The sequence below is a fragment of the Ranitomeya variabilis genome, chromosome 2 (genome assembly GCF_051348905.1).
Source record: "Ranitomeya variabilis isolate aRanVar5 chromosome 2, aRanVar5.hap1, whole genome shotgun sequence".
In the NCBI taxonomy this organism is placed as follows: Eukaryota; Metazoa; Chordata; class Amphibia; order Anura; family Dendrobatidae; genus Ranitomeya; species Ranitomeya variabilis.
In genome coordinates this window covers 144,056,841-144,078,087 of record NC_135233.1, presented here as the reverse complement: position 1 = coordinate 144,078,087, position 21,247 = coordinate 144,056,841, and the positions used below count along the sequence as shown (strand labels likewise).

At 40.2% G+C, this 21,247-nt stretch overlaps 1 protein-coding gene across 2 annotated transcripts in view; it reads left to right on the top strand.

The window, feature by feature from the left end:
• The window catches only part of MTHFD1L (methylenetetrahydrofolate dehydrogenase (NADP+ dependent) 1 like), a 310,972-nt gene extending 291,090 nt beyond the window's left edge, over nucleotides 1-19,882 (top strand). The window contains exon 28 of one of the 2 annotated variants that reach the window (XM_077283047.1): nucleotides 17,358-19,882. The gene's annotated coding sequence lies outside the window, so the exon portion shown is untranslated. The remainder of the gene's footprint in view (nucleotides 1-17,357) is intronic. The other variant, XM_077283048.1, reaches the window with a different exon arrangement.
• The last annotated feature ends 1,365 nt before the right edge of the window (nucleotides 19,883-21,247 follow it).

Here is a 21,247-nt window from a genome sequence, read left to right as displayed (position 1 = left end):
GTTACAGCTTTAGGCTATGTTCACACTTTGCGGTTTTTGCTGTGGATCCGCAGCGGATTTGCAGCTGCGGATCCGCAGCAGTTTTCCATGCAGGGTACAGTACAATGTTACCCTATGGAAAACAAAAACCGCTGTGCCCACTTTGCGTTTTTCCGCTTGAAAATCCGCGCTGATTTTCTGCGGAAAAAAAGAAGTAGCATGTCAATTCTTTCTGCGGATTCCGCAGCGGTTTTCCACCTGCACCAATAGGAAAGTGCAGTTGGAAACCCGCAGTGGAATCCGCAGTAGAAACCGCACAAAAAACCGCAGGGAAAACCACCGCCGTTTTGCACTGCGGGTTTTACAAATCCGCAGCTGAAAAATCCGCAGCAAAAAAAGCACAGTGTGAACAAGCCCTAACACTTCTTGTGTGAGAAATTGGATGTACTTGGCTTTTCATATGGTGCAAAACTCCTTTAATACCTCATAGATTAAACACTTGCAGTAAACTCATTGGACACCATAGAGTTGCCTCAGTCGCGTACGTAAAGGAAACAAAAAATACCGTATATACTCGAGTATAAGCCGACCCGAGTATAAGCCGACCCCCCTAATTTTGCCACAAAAAACTGGGAAAACTTATTGACTCGAGTATAAGCCTAGGGTGGAAAATGCAGCAGGTACCGGTGAATTTCAAAATTAAAAATAGATACTCTATACCGTTCATTATGGCCCCATAGATGCTCCACATAAAGCTGTGCCACATATAATGCTCTGCACCGTTCATTATGGCCCCATAGATGCTCCACATAAAGCTGTGCCATATATACAATGCTCTGCACCGTTGCCCCATAGATACTCCACATAAAGCTGTGCCATATATACAATGCTCTGCACCGTTGCCCCATAGCTGTGCCATATATATAGTGCTCTGCACCGTTGCCCCATAGCTGTGCCATATAGTGCTCTGCACCGTTGCCCCATAGCTGTGCCATATAGTGCTCTGCACCGTTGCCCCATAGCTGTGCCATATAGTGCTCTGCACCGTTATTGCCCCATAGCTGTGCCATATAGTGCTCTGCACCGTTATTGCCCCATAGCTGTGCCATATAGTGCTCTGCACCGTTGCCCCATAGCTGTGCCATATAGTGCTCTGCACCATTGCCCCATAGCTGTGCCATATAGTGCTCTGCACCGTTGCCCCATAGCTGTGCCATATAGTGCTCTGCACCGTTATTGCCCCATAGCTGTGCCATATAGTGCTCTGCACCGTTGCCCCATAGCTGTGCCATATAGTGCTCTGCACCATTGCCCCATAGCTGTGCCATACAGTGCTCTGCACCATTATTGCCCCATAGCTGTGCCATATAGTGCTCTGCACCGTTATTGCCCCATAGCTGTGCCATATAGTGCTCTGCACCGTTATTGCCCCATAGCTGTGCCATATAGTGCTCTGCACCGTCCATTATTGCCCCATAGCTGTGCGGCTGCAATAAAATAATAAAACACATACTCACCTGTCTTGCTTGCAGCTCCTCGGCGCCATCTTCCCGGCGTCTCTCCGCACTGACTGATCAGGCAGAGGGCGGCGCGCACACTATATGCGTCATCGCGCCCTCTGACCTGCACAGTCAGTGCAGAGAGACGCCGGGAAGATGGCGCGACGCCCGGCGTGTGGAACGAGGACAGGTGAATATGCGATACTTACCTGCTCCCGGCGTCCCGCTCCTTCCCCCGGACAGCTGGTCTTCGGTGCCGCAGCCTCTTCCTCTGTCAGCGGTCACCGGCACCGCTTCATTAGAGAAATGAATAGGCGGCTCCGCCCCTATGGGAGGTGGAGCAGCCTATTCATTTCTCTAATGAGCGGTCCCACGTGACCGCTCAGGGGAAGAGGCTGCGGCACCCGGAGACCGTGGGACGGGCAGGGGGAGCGACAGGATCGCCGGGACTAGGTAAGTATGCCTCAGCGCCCTCTCCCCCTCACCCGCCGACCCCACCACCGATCATGACTCGAGTATAAGCCGAGAGGGGCACTTTCAGCCCAAAAATTTGGGCTGAAAATCTCGGCTTATACTCGAGTATATACGGTACATTGATTTGAAAATCTTATATCCATATTTTATTCATAACAAACCTCAGATCAGAAGTTGAAAGTTGGATTTTTTTCCATTTTATTTGAAAAAATTAACAATTATAGAAATTGATGGCAGCAACCCATCTTGAAGTTTGGATAGGACCATGTCTACCATTGTGTAGCACCCCCTCTTCTTTTAACCACAATCTGTAAATATCTTGAAGTGAGGAGACCTATTCCTGGAGGTTTGGGGGAGGAATGTTGACCCATTCTTTTCTGTGTAGGATACTAGAAACTCAACGGTCTGGGGTCATCACTGCTGTTTTTGGGGGTTCATAATGCGCCAAATATTTTGTGTTGGTTAAAGGTCTGGTATGCAGGTGGCCAGTTGGTCACTGAAAATCATGAGTGTAGTATGTGGATTAGCATTGCGTTGCTGAAATATGTAACATTTTCCCTGAGATAGACATTGTCTGGATGGGAGCATATGTTCTGATAAAACCTCTATATAAAGCTCAGCATTTATAATGCCTTTCAGGATGTGTAAGCTCCCATGCCATAGGCACTAATGCAACGCCATACCATCACCGATGCACGAACTGTGCGCTGATAGCAAGCTGGATGCTCTGTGGTTTTCATAAAGAGTTTTATATTTTGATTATCTGACAATAGAATAGTTTTCTGTTTTTTACCATTTTTTTCTAAATGTGCTTTGGCCCAGAGAATTGCAGCGTTTCTAGATTGTGTTGATCTATGGCTTTTTCTTTCCATGATAGCGGTTTGACTTACATTTGTGAATTGCACAGTAAATTGTGTTCACAGACTATGATTTTCTGGAAGTATTCCTGATTCCATGCAGTGATCTGCATGGCTTGCTTGTCTTCAGCGCCGTACCACTTGAGGGTCCGTAAATCAAGAGCATCCAATATTGAAAATCAGCCTTGTCCCTTGCGAACAAAGATTTCACCATAATGTGGTTCTTATATTTCCCCCCCCAAAAAAGGCAAATACTCAGCCATTTGGTGCAAGAAATAAAATCATTAGCAGCTTGGTACAATTTCCAAACACATTCTATCTACAACAGATTTGGGACAATTATACCTATAGGGGATTTTAGAACATCCCATTCTAAATCAATAGGTATAAATACATAGGTCAGAGTCCCATGGGGAGCAGAAAGCGCTCACTCTTCTGGGAAGGATTTTCTTAGATTTTGGATTCGGTCTCTGGAAATTGTTTCCCATTCATCCAGAAGAGTTGCAGGTATTTTACTAATGCTCTCTTATTATACAGTATTTAATAGACTTGCATGCCGGAGATGCTGGAGATATAAAACCTAATGCCTTCTGCATCCCACATGCCATGCTGATTTCTCGCTACTTGCCATTTAGAACTGTTTCTAGTCTGAGAAAGTTTCCAAAAGGTAAAAACATTTTCCCATCTTAAGGACTGGCAAAGTGCATATTGAATTCCACTAATCTTTCCTGTCTAAAATGGTTATAAAACCAGATTTTTTTCTATTTACTCCATTAAGCTAAAATGAAATATAACCTATAACCCTGCAGGCAAATGTGTGACTACGGTTTGTGTGCTTAATGTATGGGAAGTCCAGAATCAATAATAAGCTATAATAATAATGGAGGCTGGAACTGACACAAGCAGGATTATACTATGTTAATGGAAAAACACCACTTGCGGTGGGTAATTTATTGCATTCTGTTGCATTATCTATATGTATTCTCTTGGAAACCCGACCATTGCATGTTTTGGATCAGTAGTGGTTAGCACTGCAGCCTTGCAGCCAGAACGCTGGGGTCCTGAGTTCAAATCCCACAAAGAACAACATCTGCAAGGAGTTTGTGTGTTCTCCCCGTATTTGTGTGGGCTTTCTCCAACACTCCCAGAACATACCGATAGGGATCTTATATTTTGAGCATAATAAATACTAATAATACCTTTTCATATTTTATGCTCAATGTAATTTATCAAAGAAATTGTAGTTTTCTTTTAAGTTTGTTGATACCAATAATGTGTATAGACGCCGCAACACTTTTTTCATCCATAATTGTTTTCTTTTGTCTGTGTTAAAAAAAAAAATTCTGCTTTTAGTCACCCAAGTCGATATCTGACACAGAGAGCCTTTATCAGGCTGCAGCAGTGTGGACATATCTACAGCGTACATCAGTCATAAATAACTGGCTGCAGCGGTCTTGTGCACAGAAGACTGGACCTGTGCGCTCAACAAAGACCATAGCAGTGGTGGAAACAGCACTGAACGTAAATAAACGCAGAGTTTAATATTTTTAACATGAGTAAGTCTATCTGTTGAAAGCAGTTGTAGCTGAGAAAACCTCTTCAACCGCAAGCCTGTTTTCACCTTCCTCACCAAGCCAAATTTTACAATTTTGACCAGTGTCACTTTGTGGTAACAACTCTGGAACACTTCAAGGTAACCTAGTGATTCTCAGATATATTCGTTCCACAGGTGTGTCACAGAATTTTATAACAAAAATGTTTTTAGCCCCAAATTTTTACATTTTCACAAGGGAAAATGGGTAAAAATGGCACCAAAACTTGTCACACAATTTCTGCTGAACGTGGAAATCCCCATATGTGGCAGTTCAGTACTGCTTAGCCACACGGTGAGACTCTGGAGGGACGGAGCGTGATTAGACTCTGAGAACAAATTATCGTAGAATGGCTTGCGGACTCCATACACAGAGCCCCTTAGTGCCAGAAGATCCTCTGTAGTGACCCCATTATGGAGATTACATAGGAATTTATCTACAGGTGTATTGACAATTTTGACTCCATTGGTGTTTTCCAGAAACAAGCAGGTGAGTGAAGATTGCAAATCTGCCAGTATAGTGCCCGTACATTGCTGTGCCCAGTATGTTATAGTGCCCATTACATTATGCCCAGCTCATGCACCTGTAAATTAACCGTGCTCTCGTCGCTATAGGAATGCCAAACATGTGGATGCTAAATGTGGTTTAGGCACACTTTGGGTCTCAGAAGGGAGAGGTGCATTTGCATTTGGGAGCACAGAATTTCCTAGATATCTTTTGGGGGGTGAGGAGCCATAGCGCTTTTCCAGAGCCTTTGTATTACCAGTAACGTCACGGAAGCCCCTTCTATTTCCATTGACAGATTACGGACCTGAGTGGGGTCTTTTTTTGTGGATTGAGTTGAAGGTTTTATTGAGAACATTTTACATAACAGTTTGAATCACATTTATCCTGTGCTCTATTTACATCAGGGCTTCCATCTAAATCTCCAAATGACATGATTCAGATGAAACACCAGACGGGTACATTCACTATAATGAGGCAGCAGAGTTAATCTGACTCCATCTGGCCTCTTTTCAGCCTTGTCCTTCTTTTCAAAAGTGCACAAAACTGTGGCTGACTCCCCTTTAATGCACACTTAAAAAGACTTGACACCGCCTGATCATATGCTGTACAGAATCCACAGTGTCTCGATCGGCCTCAGTATAGGGAATCTTCCGGCGGGGGTTCAACCCGCAGCGGCCAGATGTTACAGCATAGTGGATGGGATTTGAAGAAATCCCATCTCCACTATGCGTGCAGGGATGCCTCCGGATTCCTTGTGGAGACGGACATGCGGCGCATCTTTTGAGACCGCAGCATGTCAAATAATCTTGTGGAGATGCTCAGTCTCTGCAAGATAAATTTCCCGTCTAATGTATTGGGCGCAGTGATTCTGCATGGTTCAATGAACACATGCAGAATCACCTGCGTTCAAAAGCCAGCAGCGCTTTGGACGGAGCGGACATGTGCTGCTTCCAAAGTGCTGCCGGTTCCTGACCGTGGGAACATACCCTTAGACCATACTCTCAGCATGATAACTTTTGTTCTGATGTATTCATTTAAATTATCACACAGAGATGACTATAGGCCTCACAGCCATGTAAGGGGTTGTCAAGGACAACATAAATACTCCAATACATTAATCCAACATCAGGAGGACACATTCAAGTATTTGACTGCTCGGAGATTTAGTTTTCATCGCGGCAGCTGAATGATTTACAGCTACTAGCCAGCTTGATTACATGTGTGGATTCCCTAGTAAGCAGGAAACCCACACCTGGTACTCAGCCTGGTTAGTAGCTGTAAATCATTCAGCTGCCGCAATGAAAAGTAAATCTCCGAGCAGTCATAAATACTCGGAGGTCACCCGAGTGTGCTCGGGAAAACGAGCAACGAGTACATTCGCTCATCACTAGGCCCAACATCTTGTTGCGATACTAGTACTCAACCCAACATTGCATCTTGATTATCATTCAATAGAAACACCAGCATTGGCAGTTTCACCATTTGTGCCCTGTTCTTTTCACAGATAAGGACAGGTTTACACTGAGCATATGTTAGTCTGTTATAGGGATGCCTATCCTTGGAGGGTCACTCTAACCTCCACATCATGGCCCACTGTACCCTGACTCTTGTTGCAAGAGTGTGTAGGTAGTTTCTTGATTATGAAGACATTGATACCATTGCCATTGGCAGGCACATGGGGGTGGTGATGGTGGTGAAAAAGTGCATACACAATACTAATAAGAGTCACATTTTGTACTGCTGTGATGAAGTTCGCACAAACTGGATCAATCTTGGGTTTAAATGTTTTACTGTGATGTTAGGGGTGAATTAGAATCTTGCCTTCAGTTCATTAATTTTATTTTTGATTGACTGTTGATTTACACAATTGATATAATCTATGCAAGTACGTTTATGCCCAAAAAAGACAAAAGTATTGTAGAAGTGATACTTTTATTGACTAACCTGGAAAAAATTTGTAAGCAGTCAGAGCTCATGGGCTCCTTCATCAGGCAAGATTACAAATGAATTACTGAGGCAAGAGCAAACATTTTAGGCTATGTTCACATGTCCAGTAATGATCTATTAGAAGGGATCCAGCAGAAATCCATTAGGAAAAAAGTTATGCTCACAAAACTTTGTAGTCCATTGTGCACTAACTGATCTCTGCCGAATCCATTTTTTTTAACATTAGAGTTAATGGGCAACGGATCCGTTAATATGGCATCGATTGTCATCTCTTTCTAATCTATCTGGCAAGAAAAGGCTTTTGAGCTTGTCAAAATTATTAGTAGATCAGCAATGTAGCGGCAGTATAATAGAGGTTTAATAGCACAAGATGATACAAAGTCTATATTTATACTGGTTAGCATATTGTGGTGATGTTTTGCTTCCTATGGCACTGCATCACAAGATAATTATTTTTATTGTATATCTCAATTAGTCATTAGTCATTTTTCAACTTGAATATTTAGTTAATCTAGATTCAATGTGTTACTTAAAGGGGTATTCCTTTCTCCAAGATCTTATCCATATATGTAGTAAGTGTAATAATATTAGCAAATATCTAAAATTAGAACTGTAGTAAAGTTTTTCTGATTTGCTGCCTCTTTTTTCATGTGCAGGCATTGCAGGATCTTAGGTATCCATGGTTATGACCACTGATATAGTGACAGCTAGTTGCTAGTGGTCGTAACCATGGATACCTAAAGTCCTGCAATGCCTGAAAGAGACAGAGCGAATCAGAATAACTACAGGACATTTCTAATTGGAGGTATTTGCTAATATTATTATTACAGCTACTACATTTTGGCATAGGATGTTGGAAATGGGAGGAATAACCCTTTAAGTACTCCCTTAATTGTTTTTTTTTTTGAACTGTGTATATCCACTGATCAGCTATAACACTAGAGCATATGCAAAAGCAATATAGAAAGTATTAAGTAACTTAGTATTTCATGTCATATGGAGACCTATACTTATGCCAGTGTGAGTCTTATTTTTACAGCTGAAACAATGAACAGCAATTGTAAATCCCACTATTCATCTTTTTTTTGTTGTTGTTGTACAACATTGCTGGGTTCTCATGACTCAGTCACAAGGCTGACAGTGGAATTTAGACCACTATTAATGTAATTAACTTAAACTTAATTTCTTTGGATCATGTGCTTGTTGTATTCATACAATTATCTTCCTAGGTTTGCTAAGTTTCGTTTTTCTTATTTTGACTGGTAGATATACAAAATATACAAAACCATATATAAATTACCAAATACCATTTGCTTATTGTAATTAATATGGCAGTTAAAAAAAGGATTGTAAACAGAAGATGACCATTGTTTAAATCCAGTTATGTTACAATGGCATGTATAAGTTTGGCCAAACTTTTACATGGCACCTGACATGTATGTTTTTTAAAAAATTAGCTTATCTTTTTTGTTTATGCACACATTATACACTGAAAAAAAAATCACAGAGAAAAAAGCAGAGATGATTACCTGCTGAAGCCTCCAAACAAATGCACTAGCAGGGCGCATCGGACCCGATTAATGATGGCAAAAACACAGGTGCAAAAAATACAGATGAAACAACCACTTTCAATCCAGTATTGGTTGTTTGGCATTAGTGCACAAAGAGATAAGCGATAATAGTCTGTATGTGGCATTGTTCACACAAGCAATGCAGAGCATCTGGTCTACAGCCTATTACTAACGCACATACAGGCGGGCTGCCCAGTGCTACAAAATGCATGCTGTGTGAATAGAGGCCTACAGTTTACAGAGCCATCTTGGTCCGACTGCGCCCTGCAAGATAAAGTGCATGCATGCATTTTGTACATATTTTTCTTGCATTTTTGCACATTGCTTCATCCTGTTTTTTTACACATGGCTAGATACCTATACACCAGATATATGTACGTACTTTGAGGGTGTTTTTTGCCTATTGTGTTCCAAGTCCTACATGAATTTTTATGAAATTTTATTATTTTTGTCCGTCCTGTTATTAATTCATTGTTAAAATACATATATATATCTTTTTCAATTGTACAGGCAATTTGTCCAAGTACAGGCACATCATGAAGTGCCATTTGCCAAAAAATAAATAAAGGCATTCTTTTATATACATTGTATGTCTTGGCTTTAATTTGAATATATTTTATATACATTTTTTTGTTTTGTTTACCACATCTGGTGTTTCATACTAGTAGTACCCCGAGTATGTGCGTGTGTGTGTGTATATATATATATATGTGTATGTGTATATATATATATATATATATATATATATATATATATATATATATATATATATATATATATATATATATATAAATACCCCCTTTGGTCAGAAAACAGGTTTGTTGCATACACTTTTTTCATATATACATACATACATACATACAGCTCTGGCAAAAATTAAGAGACCACTGCAAAATGTTCAGTGTGTCTGATTTTTCTCTTTATAGGTATATTTTGGAGTAAAATGTAAATTGTTCTTTTATTCTATAAACTTCTGTCAACATGACTCCGAATTTCCAAGCAATAAATTTTGTATTTTTTTATGAAAAGTGGTCAAAATAAAAAATAAAAAATAATAAAACACTGGTTTCAGACCTCAAATAATGCAAAGAAAACAAGTTCATAATTATTTAGAAACAACAATACTAATGTTTTAAATCAGGAATAGTTCAGAAACCAATATTTTGTGGAATAACCATGATTTTTAATCACAGCTTTCATGTGTCTTGGCATGCTTTCCACCAGTCTTTCACACTGCTTCTGGCGAAAAATTTAAGCAGTTCTTCCTTGTTTGATGGCTTGTGACTATCCATCATCCTCTTGATTACATTCCAGAGGTTTTCAAATAATAAATATATATATATATATATATATATATATATATATATATATATATATATATATATATATAGTTAGTACAGACCAAAAGTTTGGACACACCTTCTCATTTAAAGATTTTTCTGTGTTTTCGTGACTATAAAAATTGTACATTCACAGTGAAGGCATCAAAACTGTGAATTGACACATGTGGAATTATATACTTAACAAAAAAGTGTAAACAACTGAAATTCTGTCTTATATTCTTATATTCTAGGTTCTTCAAAGTAGCCACCTTTTGCTTTGATGACTGCTTTGCACACTCTTGGCATTCTCTTGATGAGCTTCAAGAGGTAGTCACCGGGAATGGTTTTCACTTCACGGGTGTGCCCTGACAGGTATAATAACTGGGATGTCTTGCCTTATAAATGGGGTTGGGACCATCAGTTGTGTTGTGCAGAAGTCTGGTGGATACACAGCTGATAGTCCTACAGAATAGACTGCTAGTGGCTTTTTTCTTGCCATAATACAAATCCTAAGTAAAGAAAAACAAGTGGCCATCATCTTTAAGAAATGAAGGTCAGTCAGTGCGAAAAATTGGGAAAACTTTGAAAGTGTCCCCAAGTGCAGTGGCAAAAACCATCAAGCGCTACAAAGAAACTGGCTCGCATGAGGACTACCCCAGGAAAGGAAGACCAAGAGTCACCTCTGCTTCTGAGGATAAGTTTATCCGAGTCACCAGCCTCAGAGATCACAGGTTAACAACAGCTCAGATTAGACACCAGGTCAATGCCACACAGAGTTCTAGCAGCAGACACATCTCTACAACAACTGTTAAGAGGAGACTTTGTGCAGCAGGCCTTCATGGTAAAATAGCTGCTAGGAAACCACTGCTAAGGACAGGCAACAAGCAGAAGAGACTTGTTTGGGCTAAAGAACACAAGGAATGGACATTAGACCAATGGAAATCTGTGCTTTGGTCTGATGAGTCCAAATTTGAGATCTTTGGTCCCAACCACCGTGTCTTTGTGCAACGCAGAAAAGGTGAACACATGGACTCTTCATGCCTGGTTCCCACCGTGAAGCATGGAGGAGATGTTGTGGGGGTGCTTTGCTGGTGACACTATTGGGGATTTATTCAAAATTGAAGGCATACTGAACCAGCATGGCTACCACAGCATCTTGCAGCGGCATGCTATTCCATCCGCTATTCCAATGCCATTCCATTACGTTTAGTTGGACCATCATTTATTTTTCAACAGGACAATGACCCCAAACACACCTCCAGGCTGTGTAAGGGCTATTTGACCAAGAAGGAGAGTGATGGGGTGCTACGCCAGATGACCTGGCCTCCACATTCACCAGACCTGAACCCAATCGAGATGGTTTGGGATGAGCTGGACCGCAGAGTGAAGGCAAAAGGGCCAACAAGTGCTAAGCATCTCTGGGAACTCCTTCAAGATTGTTGGAAGACCATTCCCGGTGACTACCTCTTGAAGCTGATCAAGAGAATGCCAAGAGTGTGCAAAGCAGTCATCAAAGCAAAAGATGGCTACTTTGAAGAACCTAGAATATAAGACATAATTTCAGTTGTTTCACACTTTTTTGTTAAGTATATAATTCCTAGTTTTGATGCCTTCAGTGTGAATGTACAATTTTCATAGTCATGAAAATACAGAAAAATCTTTAAATGAGAAAGTGTCCAAACTTTTAGTCTGTACTGTGTGTGTGTGTGTGTGTGTGTGTGTGTGTGTGTATATATATATATATATATACACACACACACTTTTTTAATATTTTTAGGTATTAGAAGATTCCCAAATATAGCTTCAAGATTTCAAATCATTGAGAAATGCTTCATGAAAAGTACACAGCACTGCAAAGGTTTTCAGATTATATAAACTATTAAATGAAAAACTGAAAGAACAAACAATGAGAGTTGGGTTACAGGCGGCATAAAGGTTGATGAAAAAGATGAGTTTGATGGGACAGTAGGAAATTGGGAAAATCTCAAAGACCAGATTGAAAAGTATCTGAGTAGTGGATAACCCTTTTTAAAGCACTTCTCGAGCAAAATAAAAATGGCTTACATGTGTTTCAAAATGAAATGAATACAACGTTTTCTATTGTAAGGTTCGCCAGTTCCACTCTTGCTGTTGGAGTTCCGACCCTCCACTTCCAGCCTGGCTTTGATACAGAAGAGCACTATCTCCACCCTCTTTGTATTGGTGGCAGATTTGTCTCTTGCAGCCAGCCCCAGCAATTCTCTCACCGACAGAGCGGGAAGAGAAGGCTCCCTTCTGTGTTGAAGCAAAGGTGGAAGTGGAGCGTTTGATAATCAAAATTATTCTAATTTACCATTATACTTTATTTTTCAATTAGCTGGACAAACCCCTTGAGTTACTGAGTAGTTACCTTTTACAGAAATAGTCCAAATTCTAATGCATTCAAACATAGGGCTCAAAAGTGGAATTCTCTTTTGCAATAGACGACTTTCCTGGATTGCATACAAGATGATGAGTTGGGAATAGCATAGCTTTCTTTTCCAGTGAAAATCTATAAGAACTAACACATCAGATACAGTATGGCTGATGTTTTCTTATAGCTCTGATTATGGTACTTGCACTCCTCTATTTTGTTTGTTTTGCATCTTTTTTTGTAGATGCATCCACGTACAAGGACACAATATAATTAATCCTTTAATGCTATGTACATTTCCTTATTCCAAATTGTCCAGTAATTTCCACAGAAGATGCTTAGAAACCAAACAAGAAAATTGGTTCATTTTTTTACTCCTGGTGGGTAGAGATTGATCCGTTGCTTCTCTAGTATTGGCTAGTGAAAACAAAATCCTTGTCATTGGAGTTACTTGAAATATAAATCGAGTCCTCATTGGTTTCTGCCTTTTTAATGGTGAAATAAGTTACTAGGGGAGGATTACCTGCATCGTCCCATTGTCTTCTGAACCAAGAACAAGATTTAGATGTGCTCAGCCATATTCTTTCACTAATGTATTAGGAATGCCTAGAATGATAAGATTCTATTACTGTTGATTGAGCACTCGGTACTCGTATAGAGCATGTTGGGTGCTTGGACATGCTCGACTTGACTAGCGGGCATAACCCCTTTCTTACATAAGACATAATGACCTGTCCATGTGCCCTGGACCTATTTGACCAGGGATGGATCATTCGCCATAACAATCGCCGCGCACATGGGGGTGCGCGGTCGATCGCCAACGGGTGTCAACTGATTCTGACACCTAACAACTGGCACTAGGTCACAGACCGCTTCCGGCATTTTAACCCCCAAAATGCTGCAATAGAACTCGATCGCAGCATTCCGGGAGCCGGCAGTGGGCTGACAGCCCCCCTGCCTTTGGATCGGCGACCCCGCGGCGTGATTCGGGGTCCCTATCATTGCTGTGGTGACCCGATGTCGTCATGACAACATCCGTGTCACCAGAGCTAGAAAACTTGCTGATCATGGCCAGTGCATGATCAGCAAATCTGTCAGTGCAGCGCTGATAGTTTCTATAGCATTGAGATGCTGCTTGCTCTCCATGCTATAGAAGCGACCAGCCAAAATATATTCTATCTCTAAATAAATATTTGAATGAAAAAAAACAAAAAAAACAATGAAAATACACATATTTGGTATCAACGCGTCCATAATGACCCGACCTATAAAACTGTACCACTAGTTAACCCCTTTAGTGAACACCATAAATTAGGCAAAAACAGTGCTTTATCATACCGCCGAACAAAAAGTGGAATAACATCAAAAAGACGGATATAAATAAACGTGATACCACTAAAAACGTCATCTTGTCCTGCAAAAAACAAGCCCCATACAGCTCCATCAGCAGAAAAATAAAAAATGTATAGCTCTCCGAATAAAGCGATGCAAAAATAGTTATTTTTTTATAAAATAGTTTTTTTGTATAAAAGTGCCAAAACATAAAAAAAATATAAATGAGGAATTGCTGTAATTGTACTGACCCGAAGAACTGCCTTATCAATTTTACCACACACTGAACGGTATAACCCCCCCCACCCCCACCCCAATGTCCAAAAAAAGATATTCATGAATTGCTCTTTTTTGTTCATTCTGCCTCCCAAAAATTGGAATAGAAAGCAATCAGAAAATGTGTCAGAAAATGGTACCAATAAAAACGTCAACTCGTCCCACAGAAAACAATACCTCACATGACTCTGTGGGCCGCAATATGAAAACATTATAGCTCTCAAAATGTGGTGATGCAAAAACTATTTTTTGCAATAAAAAGTGTCTTTTAGCATGTGACAGCTGCCAAACCTAAAAACCCGCTATAAGGCCTCTTTCACACGTCCTGATATATCCGGTACCGGAGATGTCAGTGCCCGTGTGTGTAATACTTGCGACACACGTGTGGCATGCCTGTGCCACATCAGTACCACACAGACGGGCACCAGGGAACAAGTATCATACTCGATAAAGACCTATCATAGGTCAAAACGTTGTATTATGATAGCAGAATAAACTTGCACCACTTGAAATGCTACACCATGGACTGGACTCGAATTGTCTTCATACATCACATCACTAGATTCTAGTCATTCCTCACACATGTGAAAGTTGTACTCGTGTATGGAAAAGGCACTATTTAAAATCAACTCGTAGGTAAAAGATATGCCTGCATTTATACATTTGACCCCATATTGTTATATTGGGATGTATTCCTAGAGTATAAAGTGAATTTCTTACATTTTTCTACTGGAGCCAAACTGTCTGTTTTGGCTTTAGACTTCACAGGGACATGAATTGTGCATAGATTTTATGGCGATGCCAAGAACGAGCTTCAACTAATTTTTTACATTTGCAGATAAAAGAAGTTCAAACTGCTAAACATATAATGCATTGCTTCTGTGACTGCTCAAGTGGAACCAGATCTCCTTTTAGCTGCTTGATACAATGCATATTTATTGTAGTGTTCTCTCAAAAATCTCTTGCTATGCTCATGGGCCAACTATTTCATTCTGTCATGACACTGAATTTCCCCTAAAGATTCATGAAATGTAGGAACCTTGTGCATAACCGAACTCAACTAAAGCATATTATACAGAATGGGATTTTGACTATGGTATCTGCAATTTAGCAAGTGCCTTTCCCAAGGAAAACCTGTTACCATATGGGGAAAAAATCGTTTTCAGCTACTTTGCGAATAAAATACATCAATACATCCATTTCCATGAACATCCTGAACAGAGCAGGAGGCAATCTTGGTGAATCTGTCACCTTTTAAAACTTATTTACCGGGTGATATCGGGTTATTCTGCAGGTAAATCACATTTTTAAAAACCATGATTAGCCATTTAACTGGATTAGCAGCGCCAGGGAAAAAATTGTTTTATTTTTACTGCCGCCATGATGGGCTCCCATACTCGGGCACAGGCTCAGCACTTTGACAAAAAGCCTTCTCTGTAGCGTACGTGTGAAGAGTAGGCGGTCCATGTCAGGGAGTGATTACAGCCATGCATACTACATAGGGAATGATGACAGTAATCACTCCCTGCACCCCTCCTAAGACTGGAAGCCAGCGGTGGCAGGGTTAATAAAACTTCGAGGTATTCCCATCTCCAAGATCCTATTCCAATATGTAGTAGGTGTAATAATAATAATATTCGCAAGTAGCTTCATTTAGAAATGTAGTAAAGTTTTTCTGATTCGCTGTCTTTCTTCATGTTCAGGACCTTAGGTATCCATGGTTACAACCCCTAGCAACTAGCTAACTGTCACTAGATCAGTGGTTGTAACCATGGGTACCTAAGGTCCTGCCATGCATGCACATGAGGAAAGATACAAAGCGAATCATAAAAACTATACTTCATTTCTAATTGGAGGTGTTTGCTGATAGGATAGGATAGGATCTTAGAGATGGGAATACCCCTTTAAGTTTCTCCCTGTTGCTACTCTTCCAGTAAGCCATCTAACCAGAGTTAAAATTACATTTACCTGCAGGTTAATAACATACTGCATATACATGGCATTTCCCTTCAAAGGGAACCAGTCACCAGGAAAAAAAACCCTATTAACCTGCAGATATTGGGTAAATCTGTAGGTTAATAGCATTACTAACATGTCTGGAGTCTGCAATTAGCCGAATGTTGCGGGGAGAAAATTAACTTTATTCTTCCCAGTAGCGTTTGGTTTTCGGTCACGGGGCGGCGCTGGTTCAGTCATCGTTTTGAGAATACAATGCAAAGGCTGTAACTCCGTCCCCGGCCTTAACTGACACTGGTCTGCCCTAGGCCGGCTGTCAGTCAGGACCGGGGCACGGTTACAGTCGCTGCTCTCTATTCTCAAAACGATGACTGAACCATCGCCGCCCCCGTGACTGAAACGTGAACGCGGCATGGAGGAATAAAGTAAATTTTCTCCCTGCAGCGTTCAGCAAAGTGCAGGCAATGGGCAGGTTAGTCACGCTATTAACCTGCAAATTAACCCCATATCTGCAGGTTAATAGCATTTTTTGTGGTGACAGGTTCCTTTAATACTCATTGAAACAAAACGTTAATGTTCTTTCACTCATTGCATGTATGGCCTCCCTTTCTTTGAGCTGGGCATTACGTTTATATAGCTTCCCATTGCTGGGTGTCCATAGTTGGGTCCTTGTCCTACTTGGCCCTTAGGCTGGGTTCACATTGCGTTGGTGCAGTCCGTTCAGCGCATGTGTTAAACGGACTGCACCAATGCTAGTGCCTTTTAAACATCGCGTTATGCGATCGCAATAGTGCAGATGATTCACCTACGCTATCGGTGACGGACCTGGAAACGCTGCAGCCCGCGTCCGAGGGTCCGTCACAAAATGACTGCACATCGCTAACACATGCTGATTATGACATGCGTTAGCGATGCGCTACATAATGGCAGTCAATGGGTGCGCTAACGCATCCGTTACATAGCGTTAGTGCCGCTGTGTAACGGATGCCATCAGCACATTGCCATTGACGCAATGTGAACCCGGCCTTACTCACATTGAGGTCATTTTCAACACATGAGGTACACCTTGGCGCTGGTATGATGGCTTACACTTTTTTTTTTTTTTTTTTTATCAAAAAACATGTTTACTAATTACCCCATGTTATTAATATGCACTGTTATTTTTTTCTTATAGCAGGGTATAATTTTATTTTGTTTCTATCTTGGGTTTTATTTCTGATGGCCAGTGTGAACATGCCCCTACACATTGCATGTATACTAACCTATACTCCAGTTATTCCTTTTGATTGTGCTTTAATACTAAGTGGTTGACCTATTCAGTAGCTACATACCGTACATAGATCAAAACTGCTATACAGGTATTGTTCTTTTTGTTTTTCCTTACAGCATTCATTGTGTAAGGTAAATAATAAACTGGTATCATTAAAGACACAGGTCTATCAAGTCCAGCCTATAATCCTAATGTTAATTTGAGGTTTACCAGATAAGGGGGCTGTTTTTTTATTTGTTCTTGTTTGTTTGTTTTTTCCATTTGATGTTGGTCTGTCCGCCATAAATATTAGTCAGCCTATTCTAGTGAATTGATTTTGTTTTTCGGAGGCCTACTCTGAAGAAAAACATTAAAATGGGTATACACTTTCTTTTCCTCTACAGAATTCCTCAATGTCTGTGTTTGGAATATCTGCGAATCCCAAGAATGCTTACTACTTGATTTCCATGCAGCCAACTGGACCCTTCAAGAGTCGACTTTCTTATTTATAAATAATACAATGTTTTATCTGAAATATCTGGGACAAAGGACATCCGGCCTGACTGCACAATGCTACTCATCCTGCTTACCCCTGAAGTAAAAGGCTCTTTCCATATAAGTTACCTGCTTACCCCTTTTGTAGAACCATACCAGTTTTGTTTTTATGTGGAGATGATGAATTGCACCCTCCAGATGTGACCTATATTGTTATATGCGTCTGAAGCTAAATAATCTGACATTAAACTAGGGGGATTGGTTAAGCTGCCTCTTAAATCTTTGTTAAACGATGTTTACATTTTATATCAAGATTTTGTATATCCTATAAACTTCACATTCACGAGGAAGAAAAAAACACTTATGAATTCTGTAAGTTTGTGTAAATAAAGGTAGTAAATTAGTAGTATTGGAATATATCTCTGAATTTGTCACCTGGCCTATACAATTAGGAATGTAAAGTCATCACTATTTATGCCAATGAAATATACTAAGTCAAACTTCAGAAAAGTATCACTTCTTTTGCTTACCGATCTGTTTATTTTTCTTTACTAAAAGGTTTATTCCCAAAATAGCAAGTTAGTTCCTATCCTTGGATAGTGGATAATTTCTTGATTGCTGAGTGTCTGACCGTGGGGATCGCCATCGATGTTTAGATCTGGGCTCTGGAACTCAGGGCCCCCTCTTAAATGGAGGGGAGGGGCCTCCATTCCATTCAATGTGTGTGGAGCAGCCAGGGGAAAAAACATATAGCACTTGGTCATTTCTGGCAGTTCCTTAGATAAAGTAATGTGGGCAAAGCCTATGTCCTCTGCTACATTAAAGACAGGGCGCTACAGTGCATAGGTAGTAAAAGGTATCATACACAGTCATCAGCAAATTATTCCTTGTCCTGTGGATTGGGTATAACTTACTTTTTTGAGAAAAACTCTTAGGTATGTGCTCATTCCATTTTATTTCAGGCTGGTTTTGCTTGAAATTCACTTGAAGATGTGCTTAAAACTACTAAAAAGAATCAAAATACCGTATGCACCACAATGTAAAAACAACTTGCTGTGCACATGTTCAGTCTTTGAGCTTCTTTTAACCACTTCAGGCTTTGAAATTCGTGAAGCAACTAAAAAGTGACCTGATCATTCTTCAGGTAACATCTGTTTTAGCACGGTTAGTAAAGTAGGAAAAAAAATCCAGTGGCAAAGCCAACACAGAAACTCCATAGAAGTCGTAAAAAAAAGAAAAAAAATACCACCCACATTATTGCGTTTTCCTAAAACGTCTTTTGTTTCAGAACCTCAATTGGTAAGTCGATGTCTAAAACATGCCATGTGCATATAACCTTAGATAGGTTTTCCATGGATATAATATTTGACTGTACACTAAAGATGGGCTAACCTAGTGGTCTTAAACCCATACCAAAATAGTGTCAAAAATTAAATCTTAATACACTATTCTTAAGGGCTGTGTGTTTTTTGTGAGCCTTTAGCAGTAAACAGTACAGCTTTTAAGAATTTCAAAACTGTTTCAACATGTGTTTTCAGTAGGCTACTAGTTTTTAATCTGTGAGAATTCTAAACCTGGGATTCTGTTAGCCCAGGTGCTCAGTGCTTCATGATGTGGCCAAACATTTAAGTGTAGCTTCCCACCTGCTTGATTTCCTTCTGTCTTCTTTGATGGCTTTGGCTTTATAGAGCCAGAAAAGTGTGGATTTAGATAGAAAAACAAGTAGGTGCACTTAAATTTTTGGCCATGTCAAGGCTTCATCAAGCGCCTGCAATTTTTGTAAAAAGTCATTCTCTGCTGACATACTCACTTTAAGTGCCAGTGCTTATAATGTTATAATTGTTAGAATATTAATGACTTTTCTTCAAATCTAAATTTAAAGCAAACACTCACTTAGCTGTAGGTCTTGTTACTTCTGCAAAAATGTCTGCCACAGAAGATGGGAAGATGACTATATCTCTGGGCGTAAATCAAACCGATACTTATTTACAGCATATGGCTATATGGAAATGTCTCATCTAAGTACAGTATATACTAAAATGTCTTGTAATTATAATTAAGTTATTGTGTAATTGTCAATTTCTTCATAATCAGATACTTGGATAAAAATGTCCATATGAATTTTTGTTCCTTGTTATTTAACAAAATGGTATTTTCACAAACAAATATGTACAAGTTATTTAAACCTTTTTATATGAAAGTTCTGGGGGGGGTTTGTTCCTACCTTACTGGCGTTCAATTTGCAGGTATCTTAATTTATGAACTGTTTTGATATTACAGGCAATGTACATCAGATTATGCAACCTTAGTTTCCCCTACTATTTTTGTTTTTATCAAAGAGAAGTATCCGTTTTGATACATAATTCTGTTGGGATTTAGTTTGGTGAAAAGAAATGTATTAAATGTACTCAGGACAATAAATTGATTCCAGCATAAAATATTTTCTGAGTGTTTCTGTGAGCAGTTAGATTTATAGGAAAATAAACAAAACCAAATCCAGAATAAAGCTAATCATGGCATGCTGCTTCCAATCTGAAAGAGATATTACAAAGGGCTGCCGTTGAAAACAAACTGGGCCCCATTCATTCTTGCAATTGTGCCATTGCGCACACCTGCCTCAAGACAGAAAAAAAGTAGTGATTTATAAAGAAACAACCCTCAAATGATGAGCCGGGCCCATGAATTGCCTTTATCAACTACCCATCAACTTCTATCTGCTACACTGTTGCTAATTTTTGTAGAGCACTTGAGAAGAATGGTGTCACGACTCTGTTGTCGGGTGTCCCGGGACCAGGGGCTCTTCTCCTGGCCCTAATGCTAGGGGCACCCAAGCTCGCCCTGTTCCCCGGATTACTTCTGATGGTAAACGCAGCGGATCCACGTTCCAGGCCTTAGCTCCTGAATCCACCGTCAGTCTGCAACCTTCCCTCACACAGGGAAGAGGGGAGTAGTAGCGTATCATAATACATCAATCAGACTAACAAGGTAATGCAAACAGGGGAAACGAAAAATACCAGACATACAAATATACTCATAGATATATATAACAGAGAAATGCATCCGGGAGTGCAGGATGGGGTTAAACCAAAGTAGGAAAAGAAAACCTAGCAACAGATGCAGTGGGGAAAAAAAAGTATTTAGTCAGCCACAAATTGTGCAACTTTTCCTACTTAAAGAGATGAGAGAGGCCTGCAATTCACATCATAGGTAGACTACAACTATGATAGTCAAAATGAGAAAACAAATCCAGAAAATCACCTTTTCTGATTTGGCAAGATTTATTTTGCAAATTATGGTGGAAAATAAGTATTTGGTCATTAACAAAAGTTCATCTCAATATTTTGTTATATACCCTTTGTTGGCAATGACAGAGGTCAAACGTTTTTCTGTAAGTCTTCACAAGGTTGGCACACACTGTTCGTGGTATGTTGGCCCATTCCTCCATGCAGATCTCCTCTAGCGCAATGATGTTTTGGGCCTGTTGCTGGGCAACATGGACTTTCAACTTCCTCCAAAGGTTTTCTATGGGGTTGAGATCTAGAGATCAGATAGTGGCTAGGCCACTCCAGGACCTTCATATGCATCTTATGAAGCCACTCCTTCGTTGCCCTGGCGGTGTGCTTGGGATCATTATCATGCTGAAATACCCATCCACATTTCATCTTCAATGCCCTTGCTGGTGGAAGGAGGTTTGCACTCAAAATCAGATACATGGCCCCATTCATTCTATCATGTACACGCATCAGTCGTCCTGGTCCCTTTGCAGAGAAACAGCCCCAAAGCATGATGTTGCCACCCC